Genomic DNA, 16,754 nt, shown 5'->3' on the forward strand with positions numbered 1-16,754 from the left:
TCTGGTGTATATTACATATTGATCCCTCCTCAAAACACATCTAATCTGGTACAGTCCTCTCTTTCTCTCTCCCGGAGTCTGGTGGGTGAGAAACCAGTTTGACCACAAAGAGCTTAGTGAGCCAGCGCTAGGAGCTTTGTCTCAGGTTCAGTTTGTGTCAACAGGATAGTCACAAAAATGAGGTATTATTTAAAAGAAAAAGGAAGAAAAAAAAAGAAGGCAGTGCCTCGGAACGTTTCTTAAGTGGGTCAAGTTTCATACCTTCTGAAAAGGGAATAAAGAAAGACTCAAGCTTGGGAGTCACTGAGCAAGTCTTTATTCAAGTAACAAATGAATAACACTAGAAATGCAAATGAAAATGATCTCACATAGTTTACGTCCAATTCAACACGAGAGAAACAAACGGTTCACTTTAGGAATGGTTATTTTATGGTAAGAATAGTCTAGCACAGGAGAAAGCAAACTCTAGCCCAAAGGTCAAATGCGGCCCACAACCTGTTTTTATAAATAAAGATTTATTGCAACGCAGCCATGCCCATTTGTGTACGAGATTGTTTATGGCTACTTTCATGCTAAAACGGTGGTGTGACAGAATTGTGACAAGGAAGTATGGCTCGCAAAATGTGTAATGTTTACTGTCTGGTCTTTTTGAGGAAAAAAGAAATTGCCGATCCTCGATTCGACAGATCAAACAGTATGAAGCGTATCGTTCGAAACAGACTTCCTGGCCACAAAAAGTACAGGAAGTCTCCAGAAATAAAGGGGTTCTTTCCAATAAGGAATTATCGAGCTCCAAGCGCAAGGTTTGTCCTGGGAATATAAGAGAATGAAGAGATGCTCATTTTATAACCCTGCCCTTCAGAAGATTACAGCCCAGTAGAAAAAGTCAGAAAGAAGATAAATACTCCCCAAACGTTGTAGCTTGAAAACCCATCCAAAATCTTAACTTCCGAAAAATCTAGCCCAAGTCTCACTGATGGCGCAGACAAGGGCGAGAGGCGTTCAGTGCTTCGGAATTAGACGTAACTATGTCCCATCTTTTAGCCACATTTCCATTGTTGGCCATTTGTCACTTAAATAAAGACTTGCTCGGTGACTCTCAGGCTTGGGTCCTTCTCTCTTTCTAGACCATGCTGAGGTCACAGCGCCGGGTGGAGAGGCAGGGAGTCGAACCTCCACCATTTGTTTCCTCCTTGTACACCGCACCATTTGGCTTGACAACTTTGTTTATTTGACATTCACCAAGTTGAACCAAGTGCGATGGGTCAGGCGCCTTCCTACCAGCTAGGAAGACAGCAGTAAACAGAGCAGACCCTCCGCACAGTCCCACTTTCTTTCCTCTTCACCATCAGCTTCTAAGTAAACATACAAAAACCTCATTCGTCGGGAGGTAAAGAAGACAAGGAGGGCAGTCATGGGGGTCATGGGGGTCATGGGAGTCACGACGGGGGTCATGGGGGTCAGTGAGGTGGCCGGGAGGCCGGGCATGTGCCACTGAAGAGGCTCGTCTGGCGCTGAGATGGGGGGAATCGGCCGAGCAGGTGGAGTCCTAGAGGGGAGGCCGGAGAAGGGAGGGTTTGGGGGGGTGTGCGGGGGAACAAGGGTGCCAGTGCGGTAGGCGAGGCGTGGGGCAGGCTGGGGAGGAAACCTTGCAGAGCTTGCGGGCATGGTAAGAATTTGAAACAAAGCTCCTTGGGCATCGATAACAAATATTGCACGGGCCTCCGTTTTTAAACTCCTTGCCCTGGGTGTTTGTTCGGTTTGGCTCAAAGGGCGCATGTTCGTGTGCATATGTGTGCATGCGTGTGTTTGCAGGGCAGGGATCTTTTCTGCGTGGAGACCCGTGTGAAACCCTGGTGCTCGGGCATCCCCAGAGCGCTGTCGGTGGGGCAAAAATAAGCAGCAGAGAAGTAGCAGAGGGAACGGCATGTATCTAGAAGCAACTTTGGGTCAATCCGGGAAGCTCATAACCACAGTAGGCCCAGCTCCCTGACTATGTTTTCTGTTTGGGTAAAGAACCAAGAAAAAGCATGAAAAATGCACCATTTGGGTCTTGCCTGAACAAAACAAGATGACCTGGGAGCACAGCGTCGGGTAGAGGTGCCCAGAGCCCAGGGAGGGAGGCAGCCACGACAGCCAGTACTCTTGCATCTGTTGAGGATAATCCCTCCCTGGACAGAAGAAAGCGGTTTTGGGGTGCCTGGGGGGCTCAGTTAAGTGTCCGACTTCGGCTCAGGTCATGATCTCACGGTCCGTGAGCTCAAGCCCCGCGTCGGGCTCTGCGCTGACAGCTGGGAGCCTGGAGCCTGCTTGGGATTCTGGGTCTCCCTCTCTCTCTGCCCCTCCCCCACTTGTTTTCTCTCTCTCTCTCTCTCTCTCTCTCTCTCTCTCTCTCATAAAGAAATAACATTTTTTTTAAATTAAAAACGAAAGAAAGAAAAGAGCAAGTCATTCTTGAAAAGTTTAGGCTAAAAAAACCCTAGGATAATCCACGGAGGGTGAAAATCTCATATCGCTTTGCCCAGATTGACTTAGGTAGTTGCCTCAACGGCACACATTGTCATGAATTTTGCTGTTTGTAGCACAGAGTCTGGATCTGGACAGCGAGTGCCTTTGTACACGTTGGAAATGCCGGTGGGTCACCCCCATCCTTGCCGTTCGCCAGGGACAGGGAGGTGACGGCCGGCCTCGCCACAGAGGCTGTAGGTTCCTGGGGTCCACCGGTGACCTGAGCTCCCATACCCCAGCCTTCGATGAGACACCCGGCACGAAGGCAGTGCCCCAGCGCACAGGAAGGTGACCTAGCTGCCTTGCACTTAGGGAAACTGCAGACCTGAAAATTCTCAGCAAGAAAAACACGTCTCACCAAAACGCAAACCAGTCACTTGGCATCCAGTCTCTGACGCAGGGCTCCCCGACCGGCAGGAAAACCACAGTAAAGAACTGATTAGGCTGTTAGAACACATTCCACGGGCTGTCCAAGGTTATTTTTATTTTACAATAAGGTACAATATGTTCCATGATGCTGTCTCTCCCGGCTTTTTTTTTTTTTTATTATTATTATATTTGCATCCTCATCGAATCCAGTAAATCACAGAGAATCTTTCAATGATTTGAACAAATTAGCAATTTGGGGGTGTGTTTATTTGATTCAACAGCAATAATAATGCCCACGTGCCACTTTTATTGTGAGTAATACACTGATGGCTGGTACCACCTGTTGACCACAGAAGCCTTTCATGGGAGGTGGGCCTTTCTAGAAACTAAGCCCCAGGAGGGGCGCCTGGGTGGCTCAGTCAGTTGGGCTTCTGACTTTGGCTCAGGTCATGATCTCATGGTTTGTGAGTTCAAGCCCTGAGTCGGGCTCTGGGCTGACAGCTTGGAGCCTAAAGCCTGCTTTGGATTCTATGTCTCTCTCTCTCTCTCTCTCTCTCTCTCTCTCTCTCCTCTCTTTCTCTAAAAATAAATAAACATTAAAAAGAAATAAATCTTTTTTTTTTCTTTTAAGAGAAGTCAATTGTGAAAGCAATGTCTGGTTAAGTGCTATTTGGTCAAGAAATGTACTCACTCCTTGTCATATTCCAAGAACTTTACCCCTAAGAAAGCAAATGTTCCTGTTTTCACTTAGACTCCATAAAAATTAGCATTGTTTTGGAAGAAGGAATAGGTCCCTGTAACATAATGGATATTCAACAACCCAGATGCATTGGGGAACGACTTCCCACCCGCCTCTGAAAGGAAAACAGACAACCGGTGTAAGATTACTGGCAAAGCCCAGACCACGCATCAAGACTCACACTCAAGAAAAACTTCCTTGCTAATGCTTAACTTGTTATCATAACCGCGGTTGATATTTCAGAACTTCCTAGCGACTTTTTAACCGTTTTCAATCGGGAAAACTGGACAGAGTGCCTCCGATCCAGCCATCGGGCTCTCTGAAGACGGTCTCGTCTCGATGACCTTTGAGAACTCCCCATTGTTTTAACTTGTTGCCGACTTTGGAAAGTCTAGAGGCCACAAGAGATTGACCATCCGCAGTGCCGTGGTGGGAGTCTACGTTTCTTGATGGTCGTCAAAAAAGAGGGTGGGAAACAGCCATCACTGCGATAAAGTGGATTTTACTACAGTGGTCCCTGGAGCTACAAGGGTGAGGGGAGGTAGAAATGACTAGTAAACCCGAGGGCTGTATCTAGTTGTTCATAACGAGCAGAAAGACTAGGGAATGGACCCCAGAACTCGAAGCCCCGCAAGGGGGTGGCAGTTAAATTGGTGCCTGTATGTGCAAATTTGCACCTCATAGGAAAGCATACGTAAACCGAGACTCTTGTTCTAACGCTTCAGTGTCAATTTTGCTGACAAGATCAGGAGACGGGAGCCAAACTCCTGCATGAAATGATACAGTCGTGGCAAAAATGTCCTTTTTCTGCTGTCGGGCCATCACAGCAAAGCAGATGCACAGGATGTTTGCTGTTCCCATTTCAAGGTGAGGCGAGAAGCCGGGGATGCTCCTGTGCCCTGGGCGGAGGTGCTGGTCTTTCCCTCGTGACTCTAATTTGTATTTTGAGATAAGGTTGGAGGAGCTGATGGGTTTTTTTTTTTTTTTTCCCCTATCTTTGGTTTGCTCATGAGCCTGCCAAGATCTTGCACATCTATGCAGTACCTCGTCCATTGTTTTTTATTTAGCTTTTATAGGGTACCAAAAATGTGGCTGGAGTTAAGTACCTTTTCTACTTTTCCAGCTACAGTGGAAATTATTTTTGTTTGAAGCTCTTCAAAAGAAGAAAGGCGGGGCCGGTCGGGGGTGGGGGTGGGGCACATTAAAATGAATCAGGACCCAGAAGAGGTTTTTCAGAACTCCCGTGTTCAGATTCCCTGCCAAGGGAGTCCTGTGAGTTGCCCATGGGTTCTCTGGGGAAGCAGGATAAGTGCCCTAGGTGGCTATTAAATTTGGTGTATTTTCTGGCTTGGCTCTGTGACCTTGGGCCGTTCAGATAGCAATCTCGTGGGAACTGAGGATTGGTTACAAATATCAAAGTTGTAAAGTAAATGTGACATCAAAGAGATTTCTGGTTGAATTCTTAGCGGCAAGTGTGAACATGCCTCCAGGAACATCTGGCTCCTTGAAGTATTGAAAATGCGCAAAAATAAAGTAAATAAAAACGAGTTCTGAATCCTTCTCCATCCATCCATGCCATGTGGATGGACCTTCTCTTCCTCCTGTATCAGCAAGCCGGGCACCATAGCTTCTATGGTTCAGTGGGAAATGGCTTATTTCTGCAAGTTCACCTCCATCCAGAAACACCCTAGATGTCCATTGTCACGGCTGCCAACCTACTGGTAGGATTTGAACTTACAGACCTTCCCAAGGGACCTGCCTTCCAATTGCAGGGCTGTCTTTAACCAGGGAGTGAGCTCTGAGTCCAAAAATGCTTTGTAAGGGAAGGATAGGTAAAGAGATTTAGAGAGCCCAAGGGAGAAACGTTCTTCTCCTACACTCTTGTTTTTCCATGCCAAACCCTGGACAATACAGTATTGGAAAATACTTTTATCTAATTATTCTATTTTTGTCCTCTTGTCCTTCCACTGGGAAAAATTTCTTCCTTTTATGAATAATCTTTCAGAGGACTTCTCCCTCAGGTTTAAAGCAGGTTTAAAGTCAGAATTAGGCTGATTTTTTAATACTGTGCGTTGGTTTTGTCTTTGCAATTAACAACAAGAGGTGTCGCCGTGATCGAGCTTTAAGATGCCTGCATTCGCACGCTTGTGTTTATATCGAGCACACACTGTGGGTCCTGCTCTGGCCCAAAGGGTGGTGCTAGCCCCTTCTCCGAGTTGCCTTGTTGATCTTCTGAGCCCTGGGAAAGCTCACATTGCTACAGTTCGCTGGACCCGGTCACCTGCCCAAAATGAGCAGAGCGCCTGAACGCCACTGATCTTGATGGACAGCCAAGATCACTTTTCACGTCCAAATGAGGAACACCAGGACGGACTATTGCAATAGTTGCTGAGTGAGGACAGTACGAAGGAAGAGGCTGGGACTTGCCTAACTCACTGGCACGAGCTCTTTCTGCGCGAACAGTCAGGCCTCCTCGGTGGCAGTTAAACCCTACACTTCTCAGCCGCTTACGAGAGATAAGCAGGAGACTACAAGACGGTGTGATAGAGTCTGACTCCATTTCTGATCTCTGACTGCTTGTAAGCCCCACCTCCCTCCCTCTTTTGCCCCACATCTAGGAAGCTGAGAACCAAGCCTGGGTGCTCCTTCCTTTGCCGGTGGTGGAAAGTTTCGACCCCACAAGCTCCGACCCACGTGTAGCAACTCTCCCCCTGGCCTCCTCTCCTACTCTCAATAAAGTACAAGGCAGGCTCCTTTCTCTGCTGTCTTAAGATATTTGGGGATCATCTTGGGATGATCCGCCCTGCTCGCCCCATAAAGCCTCACTATATCAGTAGCAAAACTTTCCATGCCCTCTGGGTAGATGCAGGTATGGTATCAGCATCCACACCTGAACTCAATTTTGGGCAAGGGGTCCCCCGCCTCTGGAAGACATCTTCACAAGAGTTTACTTAACTGGCCGTGTCAATGTCACCCGTCACCTTTTCCCTATTCCTGCTGGTGGCATAACAGCCGGCCCCCTTGCGGTGTGGAGACTCAAACCTGTACTGAGTAGAAAGAAAGAGGGAAGCTGGGTCCCTGTGACGTTGTGAGTTACCCCCACCCCCAATCCCTACACCACCTGCTTCTGGGTCTCTCGAGGCTTGAAAAACAAGCCGAATTTATTCCGCTGCTTCTAGCTCAAGACAGCTCCAAGTACAGAACTGTGACTGAGTTGTGTCTTGACCTCATAAGTAGAATTTAGTGCCGGGATGTGAACAGGTGAACATCAAAGTACTTGAGACACGCCTAGGACTAAGTCACTCTCAGTGCAGTGTCCCTGCAACTAAGAGAAGTCCCTGGATATTTTCTGGGCCAGACTCCTTTGGGGAGAAGCGAGCCGACATAAGTTCCCAGACAGAGCCTGCTTTCACAGCTGGAAAATGGTCCGGAGATTGGTCTCCAGTAGAATTTGGAGAGAGGTTCAGAACCAAGCGTTTTGGGTGGGGAGCCACGCATATATCTAAGTGATACTGCGAAGGTGCCTGAGAGAACCGACATGTCAGGAAGAAAAGGGACTGTTAACTGAGCACGATTCTTCCATTGGTAACGTGCTAGATGTGCAGAGAGAAGAGAATATAGGCTTCCTTCCCTTAACACCTGGTGGAGGAGTGAGCGCAAGGATGCTAAGAAGTCATGAAGGGAATGACAACGGGCTTCTTCAAATATAATTAGAATTTTATTTGGATAAGTTGACACTAGAAGCCAGTGCAAGCGATGATGAAGGAAATCGTGTTAGCCAGGTACAGGCAACTGACCAAAGCTAAAACCCCCATCACTGCCCTCAGTAAGCTGAACAGGAGGTCCCATCCTGACCTAGCAGATAATGCAGAAAGTGGGGAGAGCTGGAAGCAGGCCCCCTGATGGTGTGGCCTTTCCATACAAGCACTTTGATGGAACGACATGGTATTTGTTTTATTTTTTATTTAAAAAAATTTTTTAATGTTTATTTTTGAGAAAGAGAGAGAGACAGAGCATGAGCAGGGGAGAGGCAGAAAGAGAGGGAGACCCAGAATCCAAAACAGGCTCCAGGCCCTGAGCTGTCAGCACAAAGCCCAACACGGGGCTCGAACCCACGAACTATGAGATCATGACCTGAGCGACAAAGGATGCTTAAAAGACTGAGCCACCCAGGTGCCCCCACAGTTATTTATTTTTTGAAGAAATGAATGAGTACAAAGGAAAGCAAAAGGAAGTAACAACACAATTGCAGAATAGAAATGTTAGCATAGTCTAAATGGCCTGTGTTTAGAAAAACTACATACTTATTCTAGAGAAAGTCGGTAGAAGTTAACAGACAACTTCCAGAGGGCTTCACAGACCAACGGACGCTGACTTGAAGCGGTTATTTAGAGTAGCTGTAAGTACTCAGTATCTTAGTATTTTTTTTTTCAACGTTTATTTATTTTATTTTTGGGACAGAGAGAGACAGAGCATGAACGGGGGAGGGGCAGCGAGAGAGGGAGACACAGAATCGGAAACAGGCTCCAGGCTCTGAGCCATCAGCCCAGAGCCCGACGCGGGGCTCGAACTCACGGACCGCGAGATCGTGACCTGGCTGAAGTCGGACGCTTAACCGACTATGCCACCCAGGCGCCCCGTATCTTAGTATTTTTAATAGTCCATACATCAAAGACAAAATGCTAAACATTCATGCTGTTGAGTGAGCACACAGTCAGAGAGAAGAAGGAGGACAAATCCCCCTCACGGGGCTCCCATCACAGCCCTGCGTGGGGTTGTAGTGGGAGCGTCTACACCTTCTTTTCGAGGAGTAACAAATATGCTCAAATTCCAGCTCATCTCTTTGGGCAAAAGAAGAGAGAGTTTAGTCAAAACCTGAAGCAGTTTGGTGACAGATTTTCTAACAAGCAAAGGCAAAAGGAAAAGGGAGGAAACTTCTTAAACTACTTCAAGAAAAGCTCCAGGGGCACCTGGGTGGCTCAGTTGGTTAAGCGTCCAGTTTCAGCTCAGGTCATGATCTCACGGCTCATGAGTTCGAGCCCCGCATCAGGCTCTGTGCTGACAATGCAGAATCCGGAGTCTGCTTCGGATTCTGTGTCTCCCTCTCTCTCTCTGCCCTTCCCCTGCTCACACACACACTCTCTCTCTCCTTCAAAAATAAATAAACATTCAAAGAAAGGAAGAAAGAAAGAAACAGAAAGAAAGAAAGAAAGAAAGAAAGAAAGAAAGAAAGAAGGAAAGAAACAGAAAGAAAGAAAGAAAGAAAGAAAGAAAGAAAGAAAGAGAGAAAGAGAAAGAAAGAAAGAAAGAAAGAAAGAAAGAAAGAAAGAAAGACAAGACCCAAACTAGAGTCTCCGTGTCCAAAAACCTGTTAAATCTACTGAAACCGTTCACTGACCATATTGATTTTTTGGGAAAGCGAAGTTCTCAACTGAACTCCCAGCATTTCTTGATTTTAGCAGGAAACTACTTTATGTGGGTGTCTGGACATCACCCTCCGCTGAAGCATGGAGAAAGTGATCTAGTAACACACCCAACCTGCCCGACAGGTATTGCCTCTACCTGGATGGCTTATTCATGAGTCAGAAAACACCTCTGTTGCCAGCCTGGCTTTTCATTTCATTCTTGAACGTGTCAGACTTGGGATGCTGAACAAATTTTAAAATTCAGAAATATGGAACATCACAAAAACAAGTCCCTCACTACTCAGCTTTCCAAAAGAGCAGATGTTCTTGTGCATAAACTCGTATGTATTGAAATGTTTATATAGGCAAGAAGGAACTCTATAATAATATGACACCACTCAAGCTGGGTCTGTATGACCACAGGAAAATCAGACATTGAAGCAGCTGTGAGGGTTTCAGAGCATCATTGGCCAGTTCAAAACAAGTTCCCAGTTGTGAAGTACTCTTTCATGAATTAGAGATCATTAGACCCAGCCTTAGTCAGTCTGTCAAAGAGATCACAAAGTCAGGATGTCCCTTAAGCTTGCCATTGTTATATCTTTCTGAAAATAAGTCGTTTCATTTGCGTATTTCTCTTTGGTCTACATGAAACCCAGGACTACAATAACTAACCACTTCACACCATATTGTGTAGAACTTTTAGTCAAAATATGGTTCAGGGCTTATAACGTATATGAATGTAATGTATATGACCATGATAGCATAAAGGAGGTGGAAAGGAACAAAGCTATGGTTACCCAGATGGTAACTGGAATCTACAGGAACAAATGTAGAGAACAAGAAATGAAGCATAAAAAAAAATCGATCACAACAAAGCCTTGAGATATACAGTCTCTGTCCTTTCTGATCTTAGCTTCCTTAAAACAGATGAAATTATATAAAGTCAAAATTACAGCAATTTACTGTTGGGCTTATAACATACCGAAAATAATATGTACAACAATAATATTACAGAACAAGGGAAGAGGTTGGAGCTTTGTAAGAGAAAAGTTACTATATCTCACTGGTATTAAGTTAGCATGTCTAAAGTCGATTTCAATAAGTTAAGGCATGTACCATAAACCCTAGACAATAACTTACTCTAAGCCTAAGAAAATTACTCAAAAACAAAGGAAAAAAGTCACTGGAGAAATTAAAGTCTTACGCTAAAAATATGCATTTAACGCAAAGGAAAGTAGTGAAGAGAAACAGAGGCACGAAATGTGACATGCGATATGTAGAAACAAAAAGTCCAATGGAAACTACACATCCAACCATAACAATAACAATATTAGATGTGAAAGGATTAAACAGTCTAATCAAAAGGCAGAAACTGTTAGATCGGAGAAGAAAACATGATTCAGCTCTACGCTGTCGACAGGATGCGAACTTTAGATTCAATGATACAAATAGGTTGATGGGGCGCCTGGGTGGTTCAGTCAGTTAAGCGTCCGACTCTTGATTTTGACTCAGGTCATGTTCTTACGGTTGTGAGATCGAGCCCCCTGTCAGGCACTGGGTGTGGAGCCTGCTTAAGATTCTCCCTCTCCCTCTGCTCCTCCCCAGCTCACGCACGTGCATGCATGCATGCTTTCTCTCCCTCTCTCTTTCTCTAAAAACAAAACAAAACAAGGCAAAACAAATAGGTTGAAAATCAGAAGGCTGGAAAAAGATATGCCATCCTAACAGCAACCAGAAAAGAAACTACTAATATCAGGCAAGGTAGATTTTAAGGCCCCCCCCCAAAAAAAAGTTACTAGAGATAAACAGGATATTTTATAATGATGAAAGCATCAACTGATCAGAAAAATATAGTTGAAAACATATATGCAACTAAAAACAGTGGCCCAAAACAGATGAAGCAAAAAACTGACAGAATCGAAGAAGAAATAGACAATTCAACAATAACAGCTGAAGATTTCCATATCCCACTTTCCATAATGTATAGAACAATTAGGAAGTAGGTTAAAAGGATATAAGACTTGAAAAGCACTACAAACAAACAAGAACAAACAAACATTTATAAGCCACTCTACTCAACAAAAATACACTTGAGATATTTTTCTCAAGTGTACGTGGAACGTTTCTCCAGATAGACCATATGCTAGGCTTAGTAAACTTCAAAGGTTTGAAATCATGTAAAGTATATTCTCTGAACTACAATGGAGTGAGACTAGACATCTATAATAAAAAGTAGTTTGGGAAATTAGCAAATATGTGGAAATAAACAGTACATTCCTAAATAACCAAAGAATACATCACAAAGGAAATTAGGCAATACTCTGAGATGAATAACAACTAAACACAACATATCAAAACATATAAGATACAAGTAAAGCAATGGTTCTAAGGAAATGCACATCCATAAACACCTACATTAAAAAGGAAAAATGATCTCAAATCAATAACCCAAACTTCCACCTTAAGACACTGGAAAAATAAGAGAAAACTAAAGCTAAAGTAATCGTAGGGAGTAAATATTAAAAACTTCAGCAGAAATTAATGAAACAGAGATCAGAAAGACCATGGAAGAAATTAATTAAATCAAAAGTTTATTCCTTGAAAAGATCAACGAAATTAACAAAGCTTTGGCTAGACCAAGAAAAAAATCGGAAACTCAAGTTATTAAAATCATTAATAAAAGACCAGAGCAGTCATCACTGCTAATCTATAGAAATAAAAAAAGAATAATAAGGGAATAGTATGAACAGCCCTGTGCCATGGACACACATTACAGGGACAAGTTCTTAGAAAGACACAAACTATCGCGAGGGTGCCTCGGTGGCTCAGTCAGTTGAGCATCCGACTTGATTTCAGCTCAGGTCATGATCCCAGGGTGATTGGATCAATCCCCACACAAGGTTCTGTACCGGGCATGGAGTCTGCTTAAGATTGTCTCTCTCTCTCTTTCCCTTTGCCCCTCTCCATGCTCTCTCTCGCTCTCTCTCTCAAATAAAAATTTTAAAAAAAATTAAAAGAAGGACAGGAACTACTACAACAGACTCAAGAAGAAACAAAATTGGAAAGGACATGTAATAAGTAAAAAGATTAAATTACTAACTTAAAAACTTCTTGTAAAGAAAAGCCCAGGCCCAGATGACTCAATGATTACATTTGACCAAACATTTAAACATAAATTAATAGCAACTATTCACAAAGCATTTGAATAGAAAAGGAAGGAACGATTTTCAGGTCATTCTATGAGGCCAACATCACACAGACACGAAAAGCAAACAAATATATCATAAGAAAACTCTCCAAACTACAGACCAATATCTTTTCTGAATATAGACCCAAAAATCCCTCAGCTAAATACTAGCAAACTGAATCCAGGAATATATAAAAAGGATTATCCACTATGACCAAGTTGAATATATCCCCCAAATGTAAGGCTGGTTTAACATCCAACAATCAATTAATGTAATACACCATATCAATAGAATAAGGACAAAACCACACATCATTTTAAAAGAACAGGAAAGGCATTTGACAAAATCTAACACCCATTCATGATAAAAAATATATTCAACAAACTAGGAAGAAAATAAACTCTCTTCAACCTGGTAAAGGACATCTACAAAAATATCCAGACAACATTATACTTAACGACGAAAGATTGAATGCTTCTTCCCTAAGATGGGGAACAATACAAACATGTCCACTCTTTTTTAAAAATGTTTTTAAATGTTTATTTATTTTTGAGAGAGAGAGAGAATCAGAGCATGAGTGGGGGACGGACAGAGAGAGAGGGAGACGCAGAATCCGAGGCAGGCTCCGGGCTCTGAGCTGTCAGCACAGAGCCCAAGGCGGGGCTTGAACTCACGGACAGTGAGATCATGACCTGAGTCGAAATCGGATGCTTAACCGACTGAGCCACCCGGGCGCCCCAAACATGTCCATTCTTGATACATGTATTTAACACTATGTTGGAAGGTCTAGCCTGGGAAATTAGGGAAATAAAAGGAAGAAAATCCATCTAGATTATAAAGGAAGAAGGAAAATTATCTCTATTTGCGTATGGCATTGTCTTATTTATAGGAAACCCTAACGAATCCACTAAAAAATTACAAGTTCATGGGGCGCCTGGGTGGCTCGGTTGGTTAAGCGTCTGACTTCGGCTCAGGTCATGATCTCACGGTCTGTGAGTTCGAGCCCCGCGTCGGGCTCTGTGCTGACAGCTCAGAGCCTGGAGCCTGTTTCAGATTCTGTGTCTCCCTCTCTCTCTGCCCCTCCCCTGTTCACACTCTGTCTCTCTCTGTCTCAAAAATAAATAAATGTTAAAAAAAAAATTTAAAAAAAAAAATAAAATAAAAAATTAAAAAAAAAAAAAATTACAAGTTCGGCAAGATTGCAGGATATGAGACCAATTTACAAAAATCAATTATCTTGCTATATGTTAGCAATGAACAATCTGAAAATGACATTAAGAAAACAATTCCATTTATAACGATATCCCAAAAATGTTTGGGAGTAAACTTGACCAAAGTAATGTAAGACCTGTACACTGAAAACCGCAAAAAGTTGTCGAAAGGAATGAAAGGAAAGCAAAATAAACGAGAAAGCATTTCATGTTTGTGGACTGAAAGACTTAATATTGTTAAAATGGCAATATTCTTCTTCAAACTGATCTACAGATTCAATGCAATGTCTATTAAAATCTCAGTTGGGGGGGGGTGCCTGGGGGGCCCAGTCAGTTAAGTGTCCGACTTGGGCTCAGGTCATGATCTCGCGGTCCGTGGGTTCGAGCCCCGCATCCGGGTCTGTGCTGACAGCTCAGAGCCTGGAGCCTGCTTCCGATTCTGTGTCTCCCTCTCTCTCTGCCCCTCCCCTGCTCATGCGCTCTCTCTCTCTCTCTCAAAAATAAACACGAAAAAGAAAAGCTCAGCTAGCTGTTTTTCAGAAATTGTCAGTTTCTATGAAAGTCCAAAGGATGCAAATAGCTAAACCAAGATTGAAAAAGAATAAAGCTGAGCAGCTCAGGCTTCCTGATTTCCAAACTTATCACAAAACTACAATAAACAAGAGCATGTAGAACTATCATAAGGACAGACAGATCAATAAAATAGAATTGAGGCCCCAAATAAACTTTCACATTTGTGAACAATTAATTTCAACAAGGGTGCCAAGGCAATTCAATGGGGACAGAAAAGTCTTCTCAATAAGTGAGGCCGGCACAACTGGATGCCCGCTTGCGGAAGAACGAAGTTGGATGCCTTCGTTACATTATACAAAAAAATTAACTCACAGTAGACTATAGAGCTAAATGTAGGAGCTAAAATTGTACAGCTCCTGAGAGGAAACATGAAAGCAATCCTTCGCGACCTCAGGTTAGGCAAAGCCACGAATATGACTTTAAAAACACAAGTAATAAAAGGAAAAAAAATAAATTGGAGCCTAATCAAAATTGAAAACTTTTAAGTTGTAAACCACACTGGCAACAGAGTGAAAAGCCAACCCACAAAATGGGAGAAAACATTTGCAAATCATACACCTGATAAGGGACTTGCGTCTATATAAAGTCTTTTTAACAACTTAATAATAAAGATTTTTTTAAAAAATTCCTGATTGATCTGAATGGACATTTCTTCAAAGATACGCAGCTGGTCAACCAGCACATTGAAAAGATGCTCGCTGTCATTAGTCATTAGGGAAATGCAAATCAAAACCCCAATAAGATGCTACCTGCCACCCATGAGGATAATTATAATGAAAAAGACACGGAAGGGAGAAATGGGAACCTCATACATTACTAGGAGTGATGCAAAGTGGTTGCACTGGTTCGGAAAACAGTTTGGCTGCTCCCCGAAATGGGAAACATGGAGGTAGATGATCGAGTAATTCTACTCCCGGGTCTGTGCCCAAGAGAACGAAAACATACATTCCCACGAAAACTTGTACGTGAATGTTCAGGCAACACTATTCAAAATAGCTGAATGCCATCTACTGATGAATGCATAAGGAGATATAGTTTATTTACACACCACACCATTCGTCAATAAAAAGGGATGAAGTATTGATACATGCTACAACATGTATGAACCTTGGTAACATGATGCTGAAAGAAACCAGGCACAAAAGGTGGCCTCTCGTATAATTGCGTGGGTATGAAAGCCGCACAGTAAGGACAATTCTATACAGATAGCAGGCATATCTGTGGCTGTCGAGGGCTTGGGGGGCAGAGACGGTGGGGGCGAAATGACTAAAGTGGATTAAAATGTGACATTTGGAGGGTGAGAAAAGTGTAAACTTGATTGTGGTGATTGCACAAGCCCGAAGAAACTAGAAGTCATTGAATTACACTCTCCAAAGAGGTGCATTTTTTTGGTATGTGAATTACACCTCAATAAGGGTGCTAAAAAGTCGAATCCATGTAAATCAGTCGTGCAGTATGAGTTTTGGTTTCCTTGGAGGAATCAGTCATTATGGTAGCGTTTTTCAGTGTTTCCACTTGTGATATTTTGAGCTAAATCATTATTTGTTGTTGGGGAGTGTCCCTTTGTCCCGTGCCTCCCAGGATGTTTAGCGGTATCTTTTGCCTCTACGCACTAGAAGACAGCAGCGTCCCTTCCCCCCCGTTACGACAACCGAAACTATCTCCAGACATTGGCCAATATCCCTTGGGGGTGCAAAATAGCTCCCGGTTGAACCACTGTATACAGTGCCTAGTAGCAGTAATTGTACAAAATCAACACTTCAGCTTTTATTAATCCGTTAGGCTGATAGAAGCTTACATACTTGCCCCTTATTTCTTACAATAAAACTAAGGAATAGAATGTTTTTGCTACTTTCAACTTTTGTCCTGGAGCTCCAGGGGCATCCAGTTAGGAAAATGGTCTAGGTGCAAAATTATAACTTGCCACAGATTAGTGCCCGCACCGTGCCTCTATTTAACTACCATACTCGGTGTTGTAATTTAGCAGGGTCTAATGAAGTGTTGAATTTGCTTGCCACCCATTTAATAGACAGTCTTCTTAAAGAAGAAAGGATCTGGAGAAGTGAAATGCCTTTGTTTTTATGCTATTATTGGTAATAGAATAAATATCATTGCTATCTATGCAGAGTAAGAAAAAAACCAAGCAGGACTCCGTGGAGATTTTACTTAAAATGTTCCACTTGAATTTACTTGTTTTTGGTAACTTAGCCAAGGGAACCTCTCAATCGGTATTCAAGGAGTTCCACCAAAAGCCCAGTGATCGGAAAACATGAAAGTTGATTTCCAAGGGACGCCACAAGGCATGTGATCGATTCTACCGCTGCTTCACACAAAGCTAAAAAGGAACGGATGAGAAAAATAACTATCCTGAAACCCCAGGAGAGGCCAGAAGCAGAACTGTGAGTCCTGGAGAAAAAAAAAAAAAAAAATGAGAAAAGTGTGATGAATGTGACAAGAGGGTGTTGAATCAGTCACCAAGAAAAGGGAACGTGTCACTTTCTCCCAGAGTTGCAGCAATAGAAGCAAACAAGGAAAGCCGTGAGCCAACGCGATGGGGAAACGTCCCGGGTTTTATGCTCACATCCTCATAAACACATTATTCGCCACTGAGCAGCAATGCCATTGTCATGTACTCACTTCATGCTATGAAAATCGGAGGTCTCACATTGGCTGACTTTCCCTCCACAGCAAAATCATGTAGTCTTTCCATAACTGAGCCCTATGCTAATGAAAGACCTCCCCCCGCCCCGCCCCCACCACC

The 16,754-nt window shown here is 43.3% G+C and overlaps 1 protein-coding gene across 3 annotated transcripts in view; it reads right to left on the minus strand.

The window, feature by feature from the left end:
- The window catches only part of KCNJ15 (potassium inwardly rectifying channel subfamily J member 15), a 79,104-nt gene that overhangs the window by 61,587 nt on the left and 763 nt on the right, over positions 1-16,754 (minus strand). The window lies entirely within an intron of this gene.

This window comes from Leopardus geoffroyi, chromosome C2 (genome assembly GCF_018350155.1).
Source record: "Leopardus geoffroyi isolate Oge1 chromosome C2, O.geoffroyi_Oge1_pat1.0, whole genome shotgun sequence".
Taxonomy (NCBI): domain Eukaryota; kingdom Metazoa; phylum Chordata; class Mammalia; order Carnivora; family Felidae; genus Leopardus; species Leopardus geoffroyi.